At 39.8% G+C, this 24,135-nt stretch overlaps 1 long non-coding RNA gene across 2 annotated transcripts in view; it reads right to left on the reverse strand.

The window, feature by feature from the left end:
- Positions 1 to 24,135, reverse strand: part of LOC148670536 (uncharacterized) — a 408,685-nt gene that overhangs the window by 331,989 nt on the left and 52,561 nt on the right. The window lies entirely within an intron of this gene.

Here is a 24,135-nt window from a genome sequence, read left to right on the forward strand (position 1 = left end):
ACCACGCGCAATGTATCTCTCTTAGCACACTAAAACGATCGCTATTATTACACTTTTTTTGCACTCCGCATGCTGCTCTACGGGGCTTTTTTTTGCACTGAGCTGCTCATTTGAGATCCAGAAGGCAACACAGACGCGCTCCTATACCAGAAGTCGAACTCACACCGCCTTGGTGAAAACCAGGAGACCTAAGCACTACACCATTACTGAAAGCTTTTGAAAAGGAGCTCTGTAATATTCACAAATACTAAGACAAGGTATAAATACTTCATAGGTTTAAAATTCAGGAATATGAATGGTCAATTGTTTACAATTGGAGTTTTTATGTTTCGTATGATTTATCGACCTATTTACAATACGTGAAAAAAAACAGCACACCTAAATGACAAAGCCTTAGAGCCACAGAGAAAAACAAATTGCATTTAAATTAATTTTAAAGACACGAGATAACTGCACTATAAACGCAAATGTTTGTCTTCTTTGTGGCACATAACAAGCTTGTGTATTTATGACAAAAAACCAGGGCAACAATTTTTATTGACCTTGAAATTGAAATAGTTAAAAAGTAAGTTAATGCACATGTAGTAAATATATTTTCTCATATAATGGTGTGTTTTTTTGTCTAAAAATCCTTAATAATAATAATAAAGAACTTTTTTTTATATAGCGCCTTTAAAGGTGGCTTCTCAAAGCGCTTTACAGGATGACAACAACAATAAATAAGAAGAATACAACAATAAATAAGAAGAATACACAAGATAAAACACAATTAAAATATATAGAGGAGACTGTGGATGGTGGTACTAAGAAGAGCAGAGGGGTGAAGAATGGAACCAGTTAAGTAAAGGCTTTTCTGAAGAAGAGGGTTTTGAGTCTGGATTTTAAAAAGTTTAGAGAAGGTGACCCTCTGATATCCTTGGGCAGAGAGTTCCAGAGCTTGGGGGCATAACAGGAGAAGGCCCTGTCACCCATACAATGTAGATGGGCTTGGGGGACAGATAGGAGAGCAGAATTAGAAGAGCGAAGGTTGCAAGGTGGGGAGTAGGGCGATAACAGTTCAGACAGGTACTGAGGTGCCAAGCCATGCAGAGCCTTATAGGTGAGCATGAGGATTTTAAAGTCTACACGGAATTTGACCAGAAGCCAGTGCAAGGACTCCAGGAAAGGAGTAATGTGAACACTTGCACTAGACTTGGTCAGGATTCTGGCTGCTGAATTTTGGACACACTGCAGTTTGTTCAGAGTAGATTTTGATACCCCTGCGAGTAGAGCATGTCGTGGAATTTTATCAAAGAAGAGCCAGGAGAGGTATTCTCATTCACCCAGTAAGGTCTTTATTCATATTGCAATATGGGAAAAAACCATCATCCCGTCTGTGCAGAGAGGTGAAAGCTGATTCAAAAGCAAGCAGGGAGAGCCCTTGTTTTATATCTTTTTTTAAGCTGATGCAACACTTCAAGGAAAGGCAAAGCAGTAGTTTTTCATTCCTTAGGACAAAACAGATTACATCATAAAAAAACGAAAGAAGAAGCACCAATATATTTTTTCAAATCTTATCAGTTACCTTCGGCTAATCTAATAACCCAGACAGTACATACTGTGTTGATACACTGTCTTCTAAAAGTAACCTAGACATTGCATACTTTGTTGACACACTGACTTCTAAAAATCTGCACATAGCACAGCAGTTACATCCTTGTTGTATATTTTCCTAAAGCTCTCTTCATTTTAAGAATCAATTTACTTATTAGATTTCCATTTCAATTCCCTCCTTTTTATTCTTAAAATGTTTAAAAGTTAGATTCTTCATATGGACTCCCAGAAGGCTCGCATAATATGGATTCTTGCGTTCTTATCAGAATATACTGATGCGTAAACATATTCATTACCATATTTCGAAGCATTGGAATAATACATCTCATACAGCAACACAAAAACAGGAAGACAAGTATCACAGCCCCTATAATCGGTGTTAGTAACTTAAAGAAAAACATTCCCCCTGGTCCAAACAGTGATTCTAACCAGGAGAGAAAAGCCGGTGTATCTTTTATGCCTCTCTCTTCATTCACCTTGTCTTTTAGTTCTTTCAAATGCTGAATTGCGAGCATAAGATTTCCGTAATCATCGTCATTAGCTGGAATATATGTACAACAGGAGTCTCCTACTAAAGCACAGACTCCTCCAGATGCTGCATTTTGAAGGTCCAGCACGAACCTGTTCTGAAGTGCCATTAATCTAACTCCCCTTAATTCTTGTTTGATAATTCTTGTTTCTAAGCCTTATTACGTGATATTAATAAAAGAGTACATTTCATAGCGAGTAATTTGTAAACAGCGGGCATTAGCTACTGCCTGACTACTCAGCCCTGAGGAAAAAATCATTTCAGCTGCAGTAAATAGTCTATTGTCCTCTGGTATTTTAGACATATCTGGACCATATCTGTCAGCCCAACTGAGAGCGCGTTTAACCCTTGACTCCCTCTGAAGGGGCTTCGTTGAATTTAACAATTAAGAGTTTACTGAGACAATGAGAATGGAGTGGTGTAACGTGACTAGAGCACACACTCCTCTCCACTGGGGAGGAAGGCTATCATAAACGTTCGCACCACATTGCCAGTACCAATCCATCAAAACCATAGTTCCGTCAGATAAAGTATGGTTAGTAACCGTGGCACTACAGCCTCCTGTTCTTCTTACTGAGGGGCCACGACCTTTGTTTTCATAGCAATAAGAGCGATTAACCCTAGAAGGCAGGTAAACTGCTACTTTAACAGGAGAATCAGTCCAGGTAATGTGATTTTATAGGTAATCCCACAAAGGAGGACATTCTGATTTTTGGCAACATTGAAGTAAATAGCAAAATGTCCTGCTGGATCACTGGGAGAAACGAAGCCTAATGCTACTATAGTAGACCTATTTTTCTTCAGGCCGTTTGAATATGGATGCCCCTTTGAGTAGGTTAAATATGTTATGGTAAAGGTGGGAAAAGATCTAGGGTCTGGCTTTGGAAATCCTGCCACTAGACTTATACATTCAGAAATGTGACTACCAACTGGTCGGGGAAAAAGTTGCATGGGTGAGGCTGTAGAATGAGGTATTAAAGCACATACATAACAAGATGCATTAAATTTCTTTAACTTTACAGTATGATTTATAAATTTATACCACAAATTACTCATATCCCCCTCATTATCAGTTTCATTCAGCCAGTTTGTATACAAGGAGGCTTTGCGTTTAGATTCTTCCTCTTTCTGGGTGGTGACAGGCTTCCACATAAAAATTAAAAAGGCTGTGCACATCAGTCCCAAGCAGGTGATCCCCATCTGTCCTTGTGGAGACATCACTCCTGCGCTTTGCTCAGTTCGTTTGTGACCTTTTTACAGTGGGAAGCATGAATCCAGGGCACCATTTCTGTGACCTTCACAGCAGTGGCAGTGGTCAGCAGCACCTGGTACAGCCCCCTCCACCTGAGTGAACACCATTTCTTTTTCCTGAAGTCTTTCACCAGAATCCAGTCTCCTTATTCACTCATTAGTTCTTACAGCACAGGTAAATCCCTGTGGGCTGGAGCCAGCATAATCTTAGGTTTTTACAAGATTGGGCAACAACTGGGTAATAACTTTTAGAAAAATCTACACATTGTTCCACTGCCTCAGCTGTGCCGGTTTGCAGAACAATTCTAGCTGAAGCTGTAAAATTTATCTTTGTTCCGTTCCTGCAAAACATCTTATTATGAACAAACAAACCACAATAATCATTTGCATCTAGGGGAATCACTCCCAAGGGTAACCCCCCTTAAAACTATATTGTTCTACCCATCAGGTTCTGCCACTAGATAAGAGAACCTTTCCCATGAAATCATTTTTTGACCTTCATGATCCCTTCAGGGTGTACAATTAGCACAGAAGCAGCAGCTTTAGTCCACATGTTTTTCAAGCAGGATATTAGCAATATGAGCATAACGAATAATACCAGACACACAAATATGTATTGAACCAGAGACCCTCTCCAGGTTCCTAGCACAGACTGTAGCCATGCACCAATGCCCCAATCATCTGGATTATAATTATGATATATATTTTTCTTCATCATAGATGTGCTTTGCTAAGTCATTAATTTGCTAATAATTGTCTAGAATACAAGTACTGTTTAGTCTTTGCTCACCTAAACAGCTGTCTATCACCCTAATAGAGAATGGCCTAAAACTGTGATTATAGCGAGGAGCATACAGTTAGTTCCATTCTAATACTGAGTTACACTCAGACTAAAAGCAGGGCTATTTACCCATGCCAATAAACCTAAATAATCACCTCTATCAAAGGGGATTACTCCCATGAACATCTTTTATAGCAATACAATCCCAACATGAGCTCTGATTATTATTTGTGGCTGACTGATAAAGTATTGATTCCATATCCCCATTTATAAAAGTAAAACTCCTTACACTTAACAGGTACACTGTCACCCCCCCTCAGGAAGCTCAACAAACACAGAAACAGTGACAATATAATAATTAATGTTCACTCTGTCTCTGGTGCAGTGGTTCGGTGTTGGCGCAATGCGTAGATCCAGCAATCTCATCCTGTCACTCAGATGGCAGAGTCAGTAGTCAGTTGCACTTGATATGGTCCTTCCCAGCAGGGTTGCAACATCTGGCAGGGTATATCTTCCTCACCCACACCCACTCACCAGGTATCAGGTCATGTCTTCCCTCTACTGGAAGTCTCCAAGCGTCCAGCACCTGTTCACCAGCCCCATGCACCACTTCAATTAACAACCTACAATACTACAATAGAGAATTAGCTAATTCAACAATCCATTAGCCAAATTCATCCCTCCAGGAAGTTTCGTTGATTGGCCTGTGATGATATCAAACAGGCTCTATTACACAGTTCTGTTTGATCCAGCCCGCATCCCATGGCGTTCCTTCAGTCTGATGTCTAGTCGATCTTTTAGAGTTCTGTTCCTTCATTCCACTGTTCCAGCAGACTGAGGGTGATCTCAGTCCATCTCACCCCGAATAATCCAGCCACAGCCTGTCCCTTGATCATAATACAAGCGGTAGGTCAGTGCCCACCGAGAGCTTATCTCCATCATCAAGTGTTTGGTAGACACAGAGGCAGTGACAGCAACCCACTGGGATTATAAGAGCCAAGGTTTCCCTTTACAATTGTAAATTGTAAACATTTGCTACTGCATGAAAGGTTTCTCAGGAGCAGGCCTTTTGAGCTGTAGCACCTGCACCTGAACTGTAGTTGAGTTCCTTTGATAAGCATCACATTGAGATACCACATAAGTGGCTACTGCTTCAAACACGGTCGCTACCCAGGTTTGGGTAACCGGCACACCATTTGACTCACACACAGGTGTCCGACAGAGTGCATTTGTCGAGCTACAAAGGGCATTAGGCTGTGAGAGCATGCAGAGCGTCCAGTGTGCTGGCAGCACCACACTCTTTTCTAACCATGTCATTTCTCTGCTTTAGAGGCCTCAGCCTGAATATCCTGTAGCTGTCCCCTTTTCACCAACAGAGGTTTCACAGGGGTCTCAGACTCCTGTTCTACAAGTACTGCTCACCTGACAGCTACATCTGCAACGTTGTTCCCTCGAGTTACTGGAAACATTTCTTTATTATGTGATTTACACTTTACCACAGCTACTTCAGTCAGCAGCTGCAAAGCTTCTAACAGTTCAGAGACAAACCCAGCATTCTTGACTGGAGTCCCTGCCATGTTGGGGAAATCCCTATTCCTTCACTGCCATCCAAAATTGTGGCATTCACCAAATGTATATATACAGTCTATATAAATTGCTACAATTTTCCATTTAGCATATTTACAAGTTTCAATTAAATCTTTTCATTCGGTCTGCTAGTTCTACACCAGATTATTCACAATTTATACAGCCAGGCAGGTAGCCTGCACAACACATAAACACGGCCCCTTGGCCACCGCATCAAGGGGTCCTGAATAATAATAAACCACCAGACGATGCCTATCTCCATGCTCCTTCACCAGCACAACGGCTCACAACCCATTTCTTTCACTTACATACAGATGATCCGTCTGAGGGAATCCAGTCCAGGGCCAGTGTCTGCAAGAAAGCTTGTTTCAAAACATCAAAAACGGTTTCTGCTGCAGGGGTCAAGGCAATTTTGTCTTTAGACTGCACTACCCCCCTTAAACCAATACGTCACTGGACAAGCTCGTTCTGAGAAGGCATTCACCCTGGCTTTATCATGTAGTTGGTTTTATACTCCTTTTTTTCCTCTCAAGATCCAATACTTGGAGTAGCCCGGCCTTATGGATTCCCTCATTAGGTAAAACAATCACAATATCACATAACTCTATTGAGTTAGTTTACATAAATGCTATTTCATGCAGTAATTCCTTATAAAATGCTGCAGTCTGGGCCTAAAATAGGTCTGGGGTGTCCTATTTAAACACAACCCTTGCACCCCTTCTCCTGTAGCCTCCTGTTACCCGTTAGAAAATGTTATATCACATCTTTATGCTGTTTTAGTCTAAAAACAGGACAGCTGTGCTCCTGTGTCCCACAGTTACTGCACACTGTAAGATTATTTCACTTTTATTTAAATCCTGAGATACATTTAGGAAGGCTACAGAGGGGTTTACTAGATTAAAACTGTTAGTTCATGCACAGCTCTCGTTTCAGCTTCTGACATGTTCTTTAATTGTGAAATAAAGCCTCTTTCTTACAATTTCTCCAAAAAACACCTTTTTTTTTAATAACTGCACACCAGCTTATTAGTAGTTTTGTCTTTGGGGTTTTATAATATGGGTCGGTATAATATTAAAGTCGCACAATAATTTCGACAAACTGGCGGCTCCCTTTTCTCCTCCTTGGGAGTCTTTTTACCTCCCATTTGCAGCGCTCGCAGTTCTGCATGCATGCTTCGCGAGTTATTAAATCACATCTGTCTCTGTTCGTAATATCAGGAAAGCATAGTTGTACATTCTTGGCAACATCAGGTTTTAACACACTCAAGTAAATTTGTTTTATTACTGTGGAAGTATCTTCATTCACTTCCTTTTCATCGGCTAAACCCGAGTATACTATCCATAAAGCTATAAACCTTTCTGTAAAATCTGAAACATCCTCACTTCCTTCTGCTGACATGCTGTTACTTTTCTCTAATCAGTTTTCGGTGGGTAATGCTCTTTCAAAAATCTCCACACTAATTCCCACCCTTCTCCCAGATTCTCTTTTAAAGCGTTCTATTTCTTCTTTTGCTGTTTCTTTTTCTGCATATATAACTTCGTTTCGTTCAGCCATTGCTTTTAACTTTTCCATCAGGGATTTTTCCGTCTCATCTATGATATTCTGTTGAATTCTCAAATATTCCTCTAAATATTTTATCCAAATGTTCATACACTTTTCTACATTCCTGTTCAGCCTAAATTCCGTCTGACAGTCAATATTTCTTTTAAGTTTCACTTTGGATTAATCAAACTTTTTTTCCCTTCACACCAAACCATTTTCACATCTCCCACACGCCCCGCGGAATCCCCCAGTCGAGACAAACTGACAAACTATCACAATACGGGAACACGGACCAGGTTCCAAATCCTGGCTTTAAACACACAGTTGAATCGAGTTACCATTTTCGGCTCTTCTGCGAGTACAGTTCTAGTTACTACCTTAAGCCGTACTGCAGTTGTGTACCAGGATGCAACACCTGGATTTTTTCGCACGGGCAGGGCGAGATGCTATTCCTTCAGCAATCCCTCCTTTTCTACCCCACCTTCACAAAACAGGCATCTAAAAATACATACCCCATTAACAAATTTTTCTGTTTCACTCGCTTCAGCTTCAGGAAAAGCCTGAACCCACCACAGCAACATGGAGAGGACAAGGGACTTTTTAGAAAAGAGGAGTCCTTACCTCTTTTTAGAAGCGGCCGCCTGACTTTTCCTCTCCATGTCCATTTGGTTTAATTTAGATGGATACTTCTTCATCATTTGGGTCACGTATCCGCCAATCTGCCTCCTCCTTTTTAGAGGACGTTGTAAACCTTTAGGAACAATATGATCTAGCAACAAGGTTATGTCACTGTAATTAGGCTTAAGACAATCAAGAACAAGGCTTGCCTTTCTTCTAAATTCTTTACGGTCATCAGGCAATTTAGGAAAAGACTTAACTAATGCAAATAATTCACTAGGAGACCAATGTCAATGTACATATGCTGGAGTTCCTTCTGGACCTGGAAAAGTGCACATTGGCATTTCACGAACAACTGAAAAGGCTTTGGCTCCGGACAGCTTTCTAATTTCGGTGGAGACTTTTTCTTTTTAGAAGGCATGGCCATGACTTTAGCTGCAGCTTGCTGTTCTTTAGTTTCAAGACTAGTCTTTTTTGAAGCTTCCCATTATTTCTGTGATTCCTCTTTCCATTACATAAGTTTTCCAATTCACTTTCTTTCCTTTCTTCTCCTTCTCTTCAAAGTTTATCCTTCTTCAGGAAACTTCTTTTTCCTAATTCAACTTTCCTCTGTCCATTCTGATTCACTTACAAAGATCCTTCATAGTTATGGGCCCCTAATTATCATATATAAATTATGTGCAAGTTCCCTTACACCTATTACCCTAGCTTTACAGTTCATGAACATAAAACATTTTTTTTTACTCTAACCCAGGCTATAATTGTTTCTCTGAATTTGTCATACATGTACTTTTGCTGGACTGCTCGGTCCCATTTTCATCTTTGAATTTTAATTTCCCATTTTTACCGATCGGTGCCTTACTTAGAACCTTATCACATCAACTACTCCGCGCAGCAAAAACCACACGTCTGTGTTAAGATAAGTTCTTTATATGAGTCCCAGACTCATCAAACCCGCGTGAGAACACCCCTGTGGCTCGCTTCTCAAACTATTAATTTTTAAGGATCACTTACTGGCGTCAGACAGCTGCCAATTCTCCAGACGCATCTCTGGAAGGATAAACAATTTATCCTCCGAGGTTCGTCCAATTTTGCTAAAATTATTAGGGTCCGGATGGAGTTTCAGCAGCCGTTCGTGTTCAGGTTTCTGATCCCGGACGAGCCCTCAAATTGTCATGGAACTATCAAGGAAGCCACAAGAGAGAGTTCTCACCTGCGTAAGGTTTTTATTTCAATATTGCAAGCCCTGCTGCCACTTCGCAAAGTGCAACCAGAGACTCAATTTGTTACAAGCAGTACAGGGTTTTTAAAAGACGTTGCGCTGTAAAAAAGCTCAGCGCTTTGTCCCTTCTAAAAGTTCCCCTTTCCCTAAGAGAAAACAGATTACATCAAAAAGCAAGAGAAGAAGCACTAGATTTGTTATTCAAAGCTAATCAGTTACTTTCAGCTAATTCTAACGAACCAGACAGCATATATTGTTTTGGTACATTGTGTTCTAAAGTAACCTAAACAGTGTACTTTGTTGATGCACTGTTTTCTAAAATTCTGCACGTACTGTAGCACAGCATTTACATCCTTGAAATATATTATCTTAAAGCACCAATATATTTTTTGCAAAGCTCTCTACATTTTAAGAATCAATTTACTTATTAGATTTCCAGTTCAAGACTTGTTCGGCTGGCGTTCTGGGAGTCGCGCTTTTCAGAATTGTATTGAGATCGTTTTCCACAGAGCTCAGATGTCAAAGCACAGCAGCAGCTCTCCACAGCGATCCTCTATAGCGCCCTTTCTCCCGCAGCTCCGTCCTCATTGGAAGGAAGCAAAAGTGAAAGGCTGAAGTGAAATAGAGCGGGGACGAAGGCAGTGAAGAGAGAGAACGTGGGAGAAGGGAAAAACGCAAGGGAAAAAAAGCAGCGTCGTAAAAGAGGTGACGGAGCTGTCCTCTCTATAAGAAGGATGCCAGCTAGCCTTGCTCTTGCTTATGGCCACACCCCCTTGAGCATGTCTGACCTCGGAAGCTAAACAGGGATGGGCCTGGTTAGTACTTGGATGGGAGACAGCCTAGGAATACCAGGTGCTGTAAACTTTGAAGCGCAGGAGGTGCCCTATCCCCGCTCGCTCGCTCATTCCCCTGTTCACACGTGCAGTGTGGCTTTTCCGTCTGTTTATTTGTCAGCTTTGGCGTGACACGGGTGCTTGTGTATTAGCGTGAGCGTTTTTTATTCTGATCATGAACAGTTTTACAAGTCCGCAAAGGATCGAGGAAAGGTTTATCGCCAGCTGAAAAGAGACACAGCGCTTCAGCTGTGGAGACTTGTTCGGCTGGCATTCGGGTAGTTGCGTTTTTCAGAATTGTATTGAGATCGTTTTCCACAGAGCTTAGATGTCAAAGCACAGCAGCAGCTCTCCACAGCGATCCTCTATAGCGCCCTTTCTCCCGCAGCTCCGTCCTCATTGGAAGGAAGCAAGAGTGAAAGGCTGAAGTGAAATACAGATGCAGCCATTCAAAATGAGCGTTAAAAACCCGAGGTACAGTAACCAACACGCAGGGCACCGTAGGGCACCGCGGTAAGTGATTGGCTGGCCAAAATGACCGACAGGGGCACTCGTGGTGCATTGGTTGGTAGTGAAAAGATTTAATCATTTAATGTCTTTACTGTGCACGTTTCAATCCGCTTAGTTTTGAATATTTATATGGAATTTTACTACTAAAGGGAAATTTTAGTAGCTGAGCATAAAAAGAAGAGGAGCATAATGCATCAGAAGGTCATAAACGATATTAATTTAGGAACATAAACATTACTGTATGTACATAAACTGTACTGTGTATGGCTGGTCTTGATAGTTTAAAAAAAAATACACACCAGTCTTCCATTTCTCCCTAAACATTTTAAGCATGAAAGTTTTATGAAACGGTACCCAAATATGTGATTGCTGTATAGAATGAATTTTAATTTTTAAAAATTATTAAACACGAAAATTAAGCTGTTTACATCTTCCGCCTGAGAACAGTCATCCGTTGCTACCCAACGCAGAAACATAGCCACTAACTAGCAAAGAGAGGACATTAGCTAGCCAATATGATAAAGAAATAAATGATTATTTTGTTTATTTCTTTTGCACATTTATTTGAACATTTCCATCGATTGTACAAGCACTTGGAAACTGTCCATTCCCTAGTTCATCAAGCATTTACCGGTCTGGCGCCGGTCTGTGTCTTCTAGGATATAATGCCAGCGAACTCTTGTTTTTATGTCCACTATAACTACGCTGGGCAAACGTTCCGAGGTCAAATTCTTCCAGCACGGGGGTACCTTTAAAGCGGAGACGACGGCACCGAAATTTTTTGTCGCGCCTTCTCTTTAAAGCCCTGGCCAAATATGAAGACAGTACGTACAGTTATAATTCAAACGGAATTAAAAACTACACATCCCAGTTACCGTGGTGGTGCTTGTGATCATTGCGTTTAACCAACGAAACAGGGCGACAAATCAGTCACATGACTTTGGGGCAGAGTTTCGAAAGCTTAACCTATCAGCAACAAAGCGAAATTTACACGATAGGCTACTTCAAACTGTCAGTTACACGACTGTGTATGTCGCTTAAGCCACTCCTATTTGGCATTTTAGTTATGGAGGCAAGAAGACGCCCCCCCCCCCTCTCTGGGTGTCTGATTTGCCGCCATCTTTAACTGTTCGGTGTCCGAATCGGAGTAGCTACGCGTACGAAATAAAGTTAATCCCAACTACAAAACATATATTTTTGTGGTAAGAGGGCACAAAACATCAGTATTTACTGCTATTAATTACTGTACGATTTATAGTTGAAATCTGAGCCTAGATATAAAGTTAAAATCTCGACAAAGCAATGTAGGAAATACAGAGAAAATAAATCCTTTCTGACATCTAAAATCAGTTTCAATCAAGGTCTCTAAAACGAACAAGAAAAAGAGGATTTTCGGAGGGCAATTACGCTGTGTTTATATAGAATAAGTGATTTATGAGCAATCTAATTTCTTGTTAGTTTAAAACAGTGAAATGTCAGCTGCAAAAGATCGCACCAGAAACAGCACTCTCTCTGCCTGTCATAGACGTTCAGGAAAGGCTGAATGAAGTCATGTCAAGTACAATAATTCGGTGATCAATAATAACAGTTGTAGGACAGTATATAAGGAGGATAAGGATTTTGAAGTTGACTCGAAATCTGATAGGTAACCAGTGCAAGGACTTGAAAACAGGTGTAATGCATGCCTGATAGGATTCTTGCTGTCATAATCTGAACATATTGAAGATTGCTCAGTGTTGATTTAATTTCCCCAGTGAACAGGAGGTGCATTTATTAATTCTAGAAAAAAAGCCTTTCTTGATTTCTCTAGTTCTAGGTTTCTCTAGTTCCCTTTAAAATAAACTATTATTCCACAATGCAGAGTATTACATGGCCAGTATTTACACATGATATTTGTGATTTAAAGAAATTAACAGCAGCTTTTGGAGATTTAAGTGTTGGCTGAGTTATTGCAGGATAAAAGACTAGAGATGTTGGCAAGAAGAAGATAATTTGGGGAAAGCTGAGGAATACACTTATAACAAGAACACTTCCTAATGGGGTTAGGCATACTTTTGATGAAGATGATGAAGATAACAGACTATATGTTTACATAGATACTGAAATAAGGATTGTATTTTAGATTATGTGTAGTTGCTGGCATTGAACTGTGTGTTGGATGCACATGAATTGAAGGAATGGGCAAACATAGCTGATGCGGATCCACAGAGCCAGCATATTAAGATGTTTATAATTAGAGACAATTTGTTTAAATAACTAGGTTTGGATACTGATGTGCAAGAGAGGTGGAAAGGCTGTTTCCTTAAGCCAGCACTATAAGATATTTTATTCTCAGTGAGATGCTGCCATTTCATAGTGGGTTTCTAACACTGTGTATACTTCCATCCACACAGTGCCTTTACTTCCATCCATTTCTAATCTCTTTATCCAGTACAGAGGATTTGGAGCCTATCCCAGTAAGCAATGGACACAAGGCAGAATACACCCTGGACATAGCGCCAGTCCATCACAGGAGAGACAGACACAAACACACACACCAGGGCCAGTTTTCCCATAAACCAATTAACTTACCAGTATGTTTTGGAGAGGGAGTCATATCACACATATGGAGAAAAACCATGTAACCCAGAGAGAAACCCCACACACACAGGATGGCAGGAATTGAACCTAGGACCCCAGTGCTGCAAGATAGCAATGCTAACCACTTCGCCACCATTATAAATGGATGGATAGCTTAGTTATCTTTCTAGTTCACAGGTTTGCATGCATAATTTAATTTTGAAAGCCACTGAGACATCATGTACTACTGTTGTATTTATGAAAAAGAAACAAAACAAAAAACATACTAACAACTGTGCCATCCTACTCCTTAGTTATTACATTTTATTATTCATAAACAGTTAACATTGTTAGCAAAATATTTTGAATTATATTTAACCCTATTTTTTCTTTAGTTTTGTATTTAACTTATTATATGATAGTCAGACTTAATGTATATTTGAACAATGAAAATATATTTTTACAAGATGCGGGGGAAAGTGCAACAGCTTATTACAGCGCTAAATTTAATATTATTGATTGCTAATAGTTTATGCTCACACCTAACTTTCTTAATTAGATGTATTTAAAACAGTGAACTAAGTGTAACATACTATTCAGAAATACAATCGAAAATAGTTTTGTGGTGTTTGTATGGATGAAACGTTTCTAAAATGTATAATGTAACAAAATTAAAGACGATTAAAATCTGTAATCTTTCCACTTGTAATGTCATTAGACAGAACAACACGTTTCTGGTTTGTATTAATTAGCTAGTATTAGTTGGTAGTTAGTAGTTTTAATTTAATTAGTATTGCAATTCGCACTGATTCCCTTGCGAAGATATGGACTTAAGAATATTCGTGCCTGGTCAAAAAATGGCATTAAGCACTTAAAATTAATATGGTTAATAATAGTAAACTGTAACATGCTGTAACAAGATCGGTTAAACTGCGAAGAAAATGCTTTCAGAGAAAATGTTTCAGGTGTGAAGAACATAGATCTCCAATGCAATTTCAACCAAACCTGTTCCCACACACCCTGCCCCCACTACCATTAGAATATACACAAAGCACTGAAATCTTTCGAGCTAATGATCAGGTGACCCGAGAGAGAGAGAAAGAAACACCAAGGGGTGCGGAACCAGGGAACTATTTACATGGAAAACGGGCGATCTCCCCAGACTGTCCGCCCGTTTCACTGTTACCTGGATACCTCTTTATTAAAACTCACTAACACTGATTTTTAGTTTAGAAGGATTCAAGTAGGGTTTTAGATGAAAGGCAGCGACCTTAATCAAGCCCAAATCATAACTGAACCCATTCAGAGCCTACATTACATTTTAGCGTTTCATTCTGAGCAGAAGACCCTCACACCTGAAGAAGGCTTGCGTTTTCTCTCTTCTCTTTTAAGCATGTGTACAATGTGTAATACAATTACAATGTGTAATTACAATGCTGTAATACAAATTGAATCGTATGAGGGTGGGGGGGGAGGGGGAGGTGTCTTTTGCTGGAAATCTCGCCTGCTTCTACTTTACGAGTACAACCCCCTCTCTGCCGGAGTGCTGGCTGTGACGAATTAAACCGGTTTCACAGGTTTCAATCACAGACCATGTGACATGGGAGTCAGGAAAATAACACACAGCGCCACCGGATTTGATAACGCTATAAAAACGCTATAAAATAATGTGACTAGGCACAGAAAAAGTTTACAGCACAGTACAATAATAAATGCTGACCATGACTTTAGAAGCATAAATTGCCTTACACTCAATTTAAACACAAGCTGTCTTTAGCCCTCTAAGCTGGTTCATACAGAAATGTAGAGAACCAGGCTCAGAACACACAGCTTCATTAGCGAATACATATGCAGGACAAGTGGAGAAGACGTTTTACAGAGGATGGATTTTTAGAAACATCCCATCAGTGACATCACTGAAGTCAACTCCTAGGTAACTCTCGTGTGGATAGTTTCACAAGAATCAGACAAAGGTTTAAGCATCGCTTGTTCTAGATAAAACTGCAAAAAAAAACAACAACCCATAATGTACTTCTTTGCGGCTCTGTTTGCCCAAATCATATATTTACAACGTGAAATTAGAAAATAATATTACGTAACCAAAATCCGCAATATGGAAACAGAACCTGTGTAATTGTTGACAGATGATGGACTCGTAACGTTTTTACAAGACGAACTACAACATTTAAAAAATGACTTGTATGTACTTGATATCTCTAATCAATCCACTGCACTGCATTAAAACAAAACGAAAACTAAAATGCCCTGGGCATACCGTTTCGTGCTTCTTATCAGTTGCTCAAAAGTAATTTGACCGAATGAAATGCATAATATAAACCTAGAAACATATACGTGAGCAGTATTTACGTAGTATCAGTGTCAAGACATACCTCTCAAATACTGTAAATCAAGTTAAAAATATCTCAAGACCGATACTGGTCATAATGAAACCATGTTTCGTGTATGTTTTCTTTAAAGTACGGAGACCAGCCATATACTGTATGTTTATGTTCCAAAATTAATATAGTTTATGGCCCTCACACGCGTTACAGTATGCTCTTATTCTTTTTATGCTCAGCTACTAAGATTTCCCTTCAGTGGTAAAATTCAATATCTATAACGGGCACAGTAAAGACGTTTACTGTAAATCTTTCTACGACAGACCAACGGACCACGAGTGCCCCTGTCGGTCAACCAATCACGTACCGCGGTACCCCGCGTCAGTTGCGTCACGATGTGCGACGCCGTAGCCAATTACCTCCGGCACGTGTCTATACCACGCACTTTGAATGGCTGCATCTGTAGGTGATTGTATTGCTAGTATTAATTGTCAAACGTTGCTTTGATGATTCTTCAGTCTCCATTTGAAGATATCCCTGGGCCGACTCAGTCTTGGAGAAATGCTCATCTCCTGCTAACGTTACAAAATTGCCTTCTATACAAGGTAAAGGGTAATGAACACTGAGAGGTACAGGGTTTATAGTAACTTTAAAATCTTTACAAATGTGCACATCACCAACCTTTCCTCAGTTCAGAACTGGGACTGTTGGATTTCATTCCATTCAGATTTAGACAAGATTCCCATTTCCTCTAAATGTTGTAATTGTGGCTCCACCTTAAGACAACATATGGTACAGGGTGTCACGATCCATCTCATTAACTGCAGTTTTTGTGTTAATTTCCTTCAAGTTACATTGACTTACTTAATTCCATGTTTTGCATTCAGTCAGTGGGGTCACGTGAGGATTTGCCACCATGAAAACAAGGCTGCCCTTTCCAGTATTTTTTAACAATAATCTTATGTGTAGCACATGCAACTATTTTCTGATGCAATTCGTTTGCATCTTTGGTAGCCATTTCCATCAAAATCACAATGTTTAAAGCGTCCCGCAGTGTTAAATTGTGCTCAGTGAGCAGCTGAGTCTGTGTGTTTTCACTGAGCAACCCACTCACCAGTCAGTCCATCAAAGCATTTGACAGCCTGGAGCCAAACTGACACTGTTCTTATGATCTATGTAGCGCTGCGAAGTATTCTGATATGCTTTCAGTCTTTCACTGGTTTCATTTATGAAATGGAAATCTCTCCACTATGATCAATGGCTTTCAGCTCAAATGATTCCACAGGGCAACCACATTTTCTTTAAATGTCTTTTCAGAAGGTTTTGCCGGTGTCATATCGAATTGGGGGATACTATTGTGTATGCAGATAACATGGCTAAGGTGAATCTTTCTGCTTACCCATAAAATATTTCAGGCAAAGAAAAAAATACAGCAAACTATCTTTTTATGTTTATTTTAGTTCCTCTCCAGGAGTTCGTTTCTTTAATGCACATTAAGACTGAATTCATAGGAATATGTAATTGCCGATTAACACCTCATTTCTCATAATTGTAATACTTAAGTAACTGGTTTAAAGTATAATAAAAACTTGCCTTTCCTCTTCGTACTTGTCATATTGATGGTAATGCTGCATAATAACAAGTGACCAGATCCCAAAGAGCAGCTCAGATGTGTGAGTTTAATTTGTGAAATTTTCTGCATTTTTTTTAATTTGTATCTACACTACTTGTATTTTTTTCACCACTGACTAGGTATACATGAATTTCTGTGAAAATGATGTAATTATGTAATTACACTACATAATTCATGATGATTTGAGTTTTTACAACTTCATTTATATGCAGATACTAAAGAATGTCTTTACTATCTCGTATTTAAATTTTAAGATTTTTTCTGTATTGGAATGACTTCATTTTCATCACTTCTCCAAGCTCATGATAAAGGTTTTGTCATCTTGTCCTGTGTTATAGGCTCAGAGGCCAGTGCTCTCCCTGATGCTGGGGAAAGTGCTCTTCTTGAAGAGCAGCACAGTAAGGAGGAGTGGGGCTCCAGTCTGATGCAGGATACAGGTCTCACTACTGCAGAAGGGACAGAGACACTTAATGAGCAGCACACAGAGAGCAGACAGAGTGTTGAGGATCTGGACCCTGTGCCTGTGATTAAAACAGAGCCTGAGAGTGAGACAGCTGGGTTCTTAGTATTTGATGATTTTACAGGGAAAGTTAATATTCTGGACAATAATACTATTACAATACATTTCAATGCTCTAGAATCTCTGTCTATACAGAGGCTCAAAGAGGAGGAGCTGAATGATCTGGATGGGTTTAATCTCACAGAGCAGAATGTTGAGCCCCAGTTGATTGACCCTGCAGAGCAGCAGACTGATATACCTAGTGAAGAGAACAGTACTGAGTCACAGCACACAGTGGAGAGTCATTATAGGGAGTAACAACAACAACTCCAACAGGGCTTGATGATAATAAGGCCTTGTTCTGTTAAGGTGGAGAGACTGTCATTGCAGAAGTGGTTTAAACAATTGGATAATCCCTTAGTATCAAAGGACTTTGTAGAGAAGTGTAATCTGAACACTAAGAATATTGCAAAGCATATAAAAGAACTAGAGTTGGTCTCTGTACAAGGGTGCAGGGAAGAGGGAGAGAAGGAATTTAATGTTTTCAGTCTAAGGGAGCAGGAAAGTGGGTCCCAGCTGATTCAACCTGCAGAGCAGCAGAGTGATGTATCTGGCGAAGAGAACAGCACTGAGTTACAGCACACAGAGGAGGATCAGGACCGAGAGGAAAGAGAGGAACAACAGGGAGGCCCACAGGACTTGATAAGAATGATCCCTTCTTCTGCAAACATGCAGAGACTGTCAGTGCAGCAGACTAAAGCCCAGAAACTTAGGAAGACTCATCCCAAACCTTGTTCAGATAAAGTGGTGAAAATGTCTGTTCAGCACAAACGACAACAATGTTTTCGGCAACCAAGTAAATTAAAAAGTCACCAGCGCACTCATACTGGTGAGAAACCATTAACCTGCAGTCAGTGTGGAAAAAAGATTTAATCAGGCAAGTCATTTAAAAACCCACTTACGAATTCACACAGGAGAGAAACCATTCACCTGCCGCCATTGTGGGAAGAGTTTTAATAGGGCAAGCAATTTACAAAAACACCAACTCATTCACATAGGTGAGAAACCATTTAACTGCAGTCAGTGTGGGAAAAAGTTTACTCAGAAAAACCATTTAAAAACCCACCAGCCTAGTCATACAGGAGAGAAACCATTCAGCTGCAGTCAGTGTGGGAAAAGTTTTAGTCTGCAACGCAGTTTAAAAACACACCAGCTTATTCACAGAGGAGAGAAACACGTGATAAGATGGTACACAGAAGTTTAGAGTTGTACAATGATTTACGAATTTGAAACTTCAAATACTTGTTTTTTTTCTAATCTATTGCACCATGGCTAGATTCGTGAAATAAATGAATATCTGAGGTGTTTAACCTCATAGCAGAAGTCACAGATTGGGTGTCTTTACGGGTTTTACATTTACAACACCCTCAAGTTAAACTTAAATCATCATAAACAACACATTTAAAAAAATACAAGTGATACACTTGTGCATGTAAGCTCCAACATTCTCTATATCCAGCCATTAAATTTATTTTCACGGTAGTGAAACTATGTTTTTATATAACATTGTTTACGTTTTTGCTTAGAAACATTATCAATATGAGTTTCGCTCTTCAAACCTGAGTACTTTCACAACAGAAATGTGGATTTCACCCCTGCTTCAAGCATAATAAGTTCAAACTCAGGTTAATATGTATTCAGGGTATGGTTTTACTGTTGAATTTCTTTGTTATTTTCCTCCTGTTGTGTAGTGTTACGTTTGGCAGGGGCAGATGAATGGTAGCTCTTCCAGTTCAGACAGTTTACGTTCTCTGGAGTGACTGAGCTCCACAGCTGCACTTTGTCTTGTCTGTTCAGCTCTGATTGAGGTTTTCTTTTTAGATTCTTAATGTTGCTTTAGCTTCACAGAAAGCTCTTCATCTTCATCTTCATCAAGTTCAGATTGAAAATCCCTATAACTAGACATCAATACATTGCAGTTTTTGAGGTTCACTGTATGTTCTTAATGGACTCTCATATTTAAACATGTGAGTTTCCCATTTCATTTCTTTGTCAAAGTTCAGTTTGATTGTGTTGCAGAATGAGAACTCATCAGCTACATATGTGTCATCTAATGCAATTAAACACACCTGCTTATGCATGATGTATCAGCAGTGTATTCTTCTGAAACTTCACGTCCATTCACCTTTTAATTAATAAGTGCATGGGTGAGGTCATTCACCCATTTGGTCAACTCTCAAATGAAGGAATTCTGTATCATATATATTATGCGTACACTGTCCCAGAAAAAAGCATTTAAATGCCAGAACACATTTTTATATCAGTGGTTCTTATCTGCTATAATGCAGTTTTTTAATCAAAGTAGTGTTTACTAAAACAGATTTCAAACCAATGAGTTTAATAAAACAATATAGTTGTGAAACATTTTGTAGTTGTGGTGCTCTCAACACTACTTTCACTTCTTCCTGTGCCTCTTGAAGGCCATCATTGTTAATCATGTGAGATTTCTCCAGAAATTCACACTTGGCATATTTAGATCTTAGTCTTGTCTCTGAGCCTGGTAAGTGTTCTATCTAATTTTTTTTAAATGTTCTTCATCCTTCACAATAATGTCGTCCAGATAACGCTGTGTACCTGGAGTTCCCTGCAGGGCTTGTTCCATCACCCTCTGCCATAGAGCTTGAGCCCCAGAAACTAGGTGATTGTATTGAAACAGGCCTTTGCTAGTATTAATTGTCAAACATTGCTTTGATGATTCTTCAATTTCCATTTGAAGATATCCCTGGGCCAAGTCAGTCTTGGAGAAATGCTCACCTCCTGCTAACATTACAAAATTGCCTTCTACACAAAGTAAAGGGTAATGAACACTGAGGAGTACAGGGTTTATAGTAACTTTAAAATCTGTACAAATGTGCACATCACCAACCTTTCCTCAGTTCAGAACTGGGACTGTTGGATTTGCTCATTCCATTCAGATTTAGACAAGATTCCCATTTCCTCTAAATGTTGTAATTGTGGCTCCACCTTGAAGAAAGATGTGAAGACGGGGGTTTGAATTTAATCCTTTCTGTAGGGGGTTTAGACTTCTAAGTCACAAGCTGGGGTTTATGGCAGGAAAGGGGGTTAACTGATAAGGATTGCAGATGCAAGCTAGGAACCCCCCTAGGTGTAATGTTAAACTGACCATTTGCCCAGGACATCGTAAACTGGCCAAATACCATGAACCCCCCTCTTTACCATCAGACCGAGTGACGTCAGAAACGGAGAAGAAAACACTATATAACCCAAAAGTTTGTAACAGTACGTTGAACAATACTTCGGTTTTGTTGTTTCTTGCGGGAAACAAGACTTCGGCTTTATTGTTCCTTGCATGCAATAAACTCATCTGTTTTACTTCATCTCGGGATCAAGAACCTTATTTCTTCTGTTACAACAACCTTAAGACAAATAACATATGGTACAGGGTGTCGCGATCCATCTCATTAACTGTAGCTTTTGTGTTAATTCCCTTCAAGATTGCAATGCCTTCCTTATTTCCATGTTTTGCATCAGGCAACAATTGTGAAATTCTCTTTTTGGTGGGTTTGTTACTGGAAGAGCCTAGATTTAGTGCCCTGATGGAGCTCCTGTCGAGGGGACTTTTTTTCAACCACTCATGAGCTGATGATACAGACACCTCTTTTCCAGCAAATAAAGATCTGGCTTACGTGTTTTTACATTGGAGGCTACATTTCTTTTAAAGAGTCGGCACAGTCTCATCAGTGTAAGTTTCAAAAGGGTTGACCTTGTGTCTAGCTCCATTTCTAGTTTTACTCCAGACACTGCTGGTATAATCCAATTATTCTCCTATCATCCTCCCTAATGCTATACAGGTGCAATCATCCCAGATCATCCTCAATTTAGTTTGCATCAGTTTCAGATGCGTCTTCTTCAATTTCAGAGTCTTTATGTGCTTCAGTGGTTTTGCTTTTGTCCACACTGTTGCCTGTTTTTTCTGGGATTGCATTTTGGTTCCTCTCCAGGAGTTTGTTTCTGTAATGCACATTAAAACTAAATTCATAGGAAGACTTAATTGCCGATTAACACTCCATTTCTTATTATTGTAATACTTAAGTAAACCTGACATTTAATAATTGCTTACACTTATATAGCACTTTTCTGGACACTCCACTCAAACCGATTTACAGGTAATGGGGGTCCCCTCCACCACCACCAATGTGCAGCCATGTGCAGCGACGGCAGCCATAGTGCGCCAGAACACTCACCACACATCAGCTATCAGTGGGGAGGAGAGCAGAGTAATTTAGCCAATTCATAGAGGGGGAGTATTAGGCGGCCATGATTGGTAAGGGCGAATTGGAAATTTTGGCCAGGACACCGGGGTTACACCCCTACTCTTTTCAAGAAGCACCCTGGGATTTTTAATGACCACAGAGAGTCAGTATGTCGGTTTTACGTCTCATCCGAAGGACGGCACCTGTTTACAGTATAGTGTCCCAGTCACTATACTGGGGCGTTAGGACCCACATGGACCACAGGGTGAGTGCCCCCTGATGGCCCCACTAACACCTCTTCCAGCAGCAACCTTAGTTTTTCCCAGGATGTCTCCCATCCAGGTACTGACCAGGCTCACACCTCCTTAACTTCAGTTGGTTGCCAGTTGTGAGTTGCAGGGTGATATGGCTGCTGGCTAAATTTAGAATTGAGCATTTCCTACAGATAATAAGAAATGTGTGCACGGGCAGACAGACAAATAATACCTCTGATTTCCAGTGCACATGCGCACTTGAAAAGGTATACAGATTTCTACGGCATACACAATTCAACACGACACCAGCACTGTCCTTAGTTGATGAAAGCCCCTATCGAATAAACAGAAAACCCTAGGTCTGTGTCCCAGCAGTGCTTTTCTTCCCTGTCTTGTCATACAGAACTTATCATTATGGAGAGCAACATAGGTCTTGATGTACTTTAGTGAAAGTGTGCATTTCCTTCCCTGCAACATTTTTTTCAAGACAATCATCGACCTTGCGATGAAAGATTAAATGGAAATCTTGCTTATCAGTGCAGAAGAAATATTGCTGGCTGGCAAGGAAATGCTAGCGATTTTTTGGTTCTTAACGAAAAACTTTCAATAAAGAAATCCGAAGTGTCAGTCTCTGTAGCGCAGTCAGTTGTTAGTTGCAGGAAATGCAAGTGTGGAACTACAACAAAAGTAAACACATAAGTATGGAAGTTAATATCACCTACAATGCCCAATAATTCCCAATTATGGGTTATCATAAAGCTGTTATTATTTTACTTGTAATGCTGTCTCAACTGGATTGCTTCCTCTCGATAAGAATATTGTGATAAAAGTGGTTGGTATTTATACTTTATATATTTATTTCATTCTTTTCTGCACAATTGTAACATTACCTTTTGTCAATAAATTATTTTTTCTTTTTCTGTACAATATATATTCTTTCCCTATTTCATATTTGTTATGTAAAACATTTGTTGGTATTTTAAAATATGAACTCATTAAAACAAAGACTGTATTTGTCACACTGAAATTCAAAGAAAAAAAGTTTTCTTCCAAAACATCTTAAACCTTCTGTCTTGTAACAGTAAAGCAGACATTGCTGGGTGAGCAAGGAGATTACCTGAGCTTGCCTCTGACATCGTGAAAGCACACCTGAAATAAAGCACTGGAAACCAAAATCAAGAGGAGAATTTCTGACTTAAATTAAAGAAGTCATCGATTTTAACCTAAAAGGACATTCTGCTCTAAGAAAACTGGGGGTAATGAAGTTACAGAGCAGTGATGAGTGTAGATTAAACCGACCCAGGGACGCCAAATAATGTAGGGAAAACCGGTTCAGGGACGCCAAATATGTAATCATAGTGGCTCTCTGAAGGCACCAGATCTGTAGTGTTTGGGCATTTACTGAGATAATTATTAATTGTAGCAATAAATCACAAAGTTGATTCTTTTGATGGCTTTATAATCCAACCATGTGACATAACTCAAACAACGCGCACACACAGGTACTAATACACAAGGATACATTTATTAATACATAGAATATGCATGTAAACCTAACAGATCTTACCGAGAGGGTTATCAGAATACAAAAGGTATATATTCAATCAGTTACAAAGTGTTACACATATCAAGAGGACATACGTTCAGTATATCATTCATTAGATACTCAAACAAGTACATAACTCTTAGGAATTAAATTGATATCAACTGGTTGGGATAACAATTGAATTCTCGAGCTGTAATGCATTGAAGTTGAATACTCATCCAATCTTTGGGGATTCAGATCTCCTGCGGGCACAAAGAAACAGTTGCAGGCTGTTGCTGTCCAATCCGTGCTCTCTGGCTCGGTGCCAGGCTGTGCTGTGCGGCTTGCGACGGTGCGCTGCTGATGCTCACTGTTGGCTTTAACTAGCAAAGTTTGTGCACAGGAGAAAAGATGACTGTGGGTCCCAGCAAGTCAGGAAGAGGACCGGTTCGTTCCTGATGAAGAGCTAGTTCTGAATAGTAATTCAGCTGTCCACAGTTCCGACCTGTTCACAAGGCCTGCTGCTGGTGCTAACCTCGGGTGGATCCTCAGGTTATTCTCTGGCAACCTCCGCTCTAGACTCTTA

This window comes from Lepisosteus platostomus, chromosome 5 (genome assembly GCF_059453375.1).
Source record: "Lepisosteus platostomus isolate fLepPlt1 chromosome 5, fLepPlt1.hap1, whole genome shotgun sequence".
Classification (NCBI taxonomy): Eukaryota; Metazoa; Chordata; class Actinopteri; order Semionotiformes; family Lepisosteidae; genus Lepisosteus; species Lepisosteus platostomus.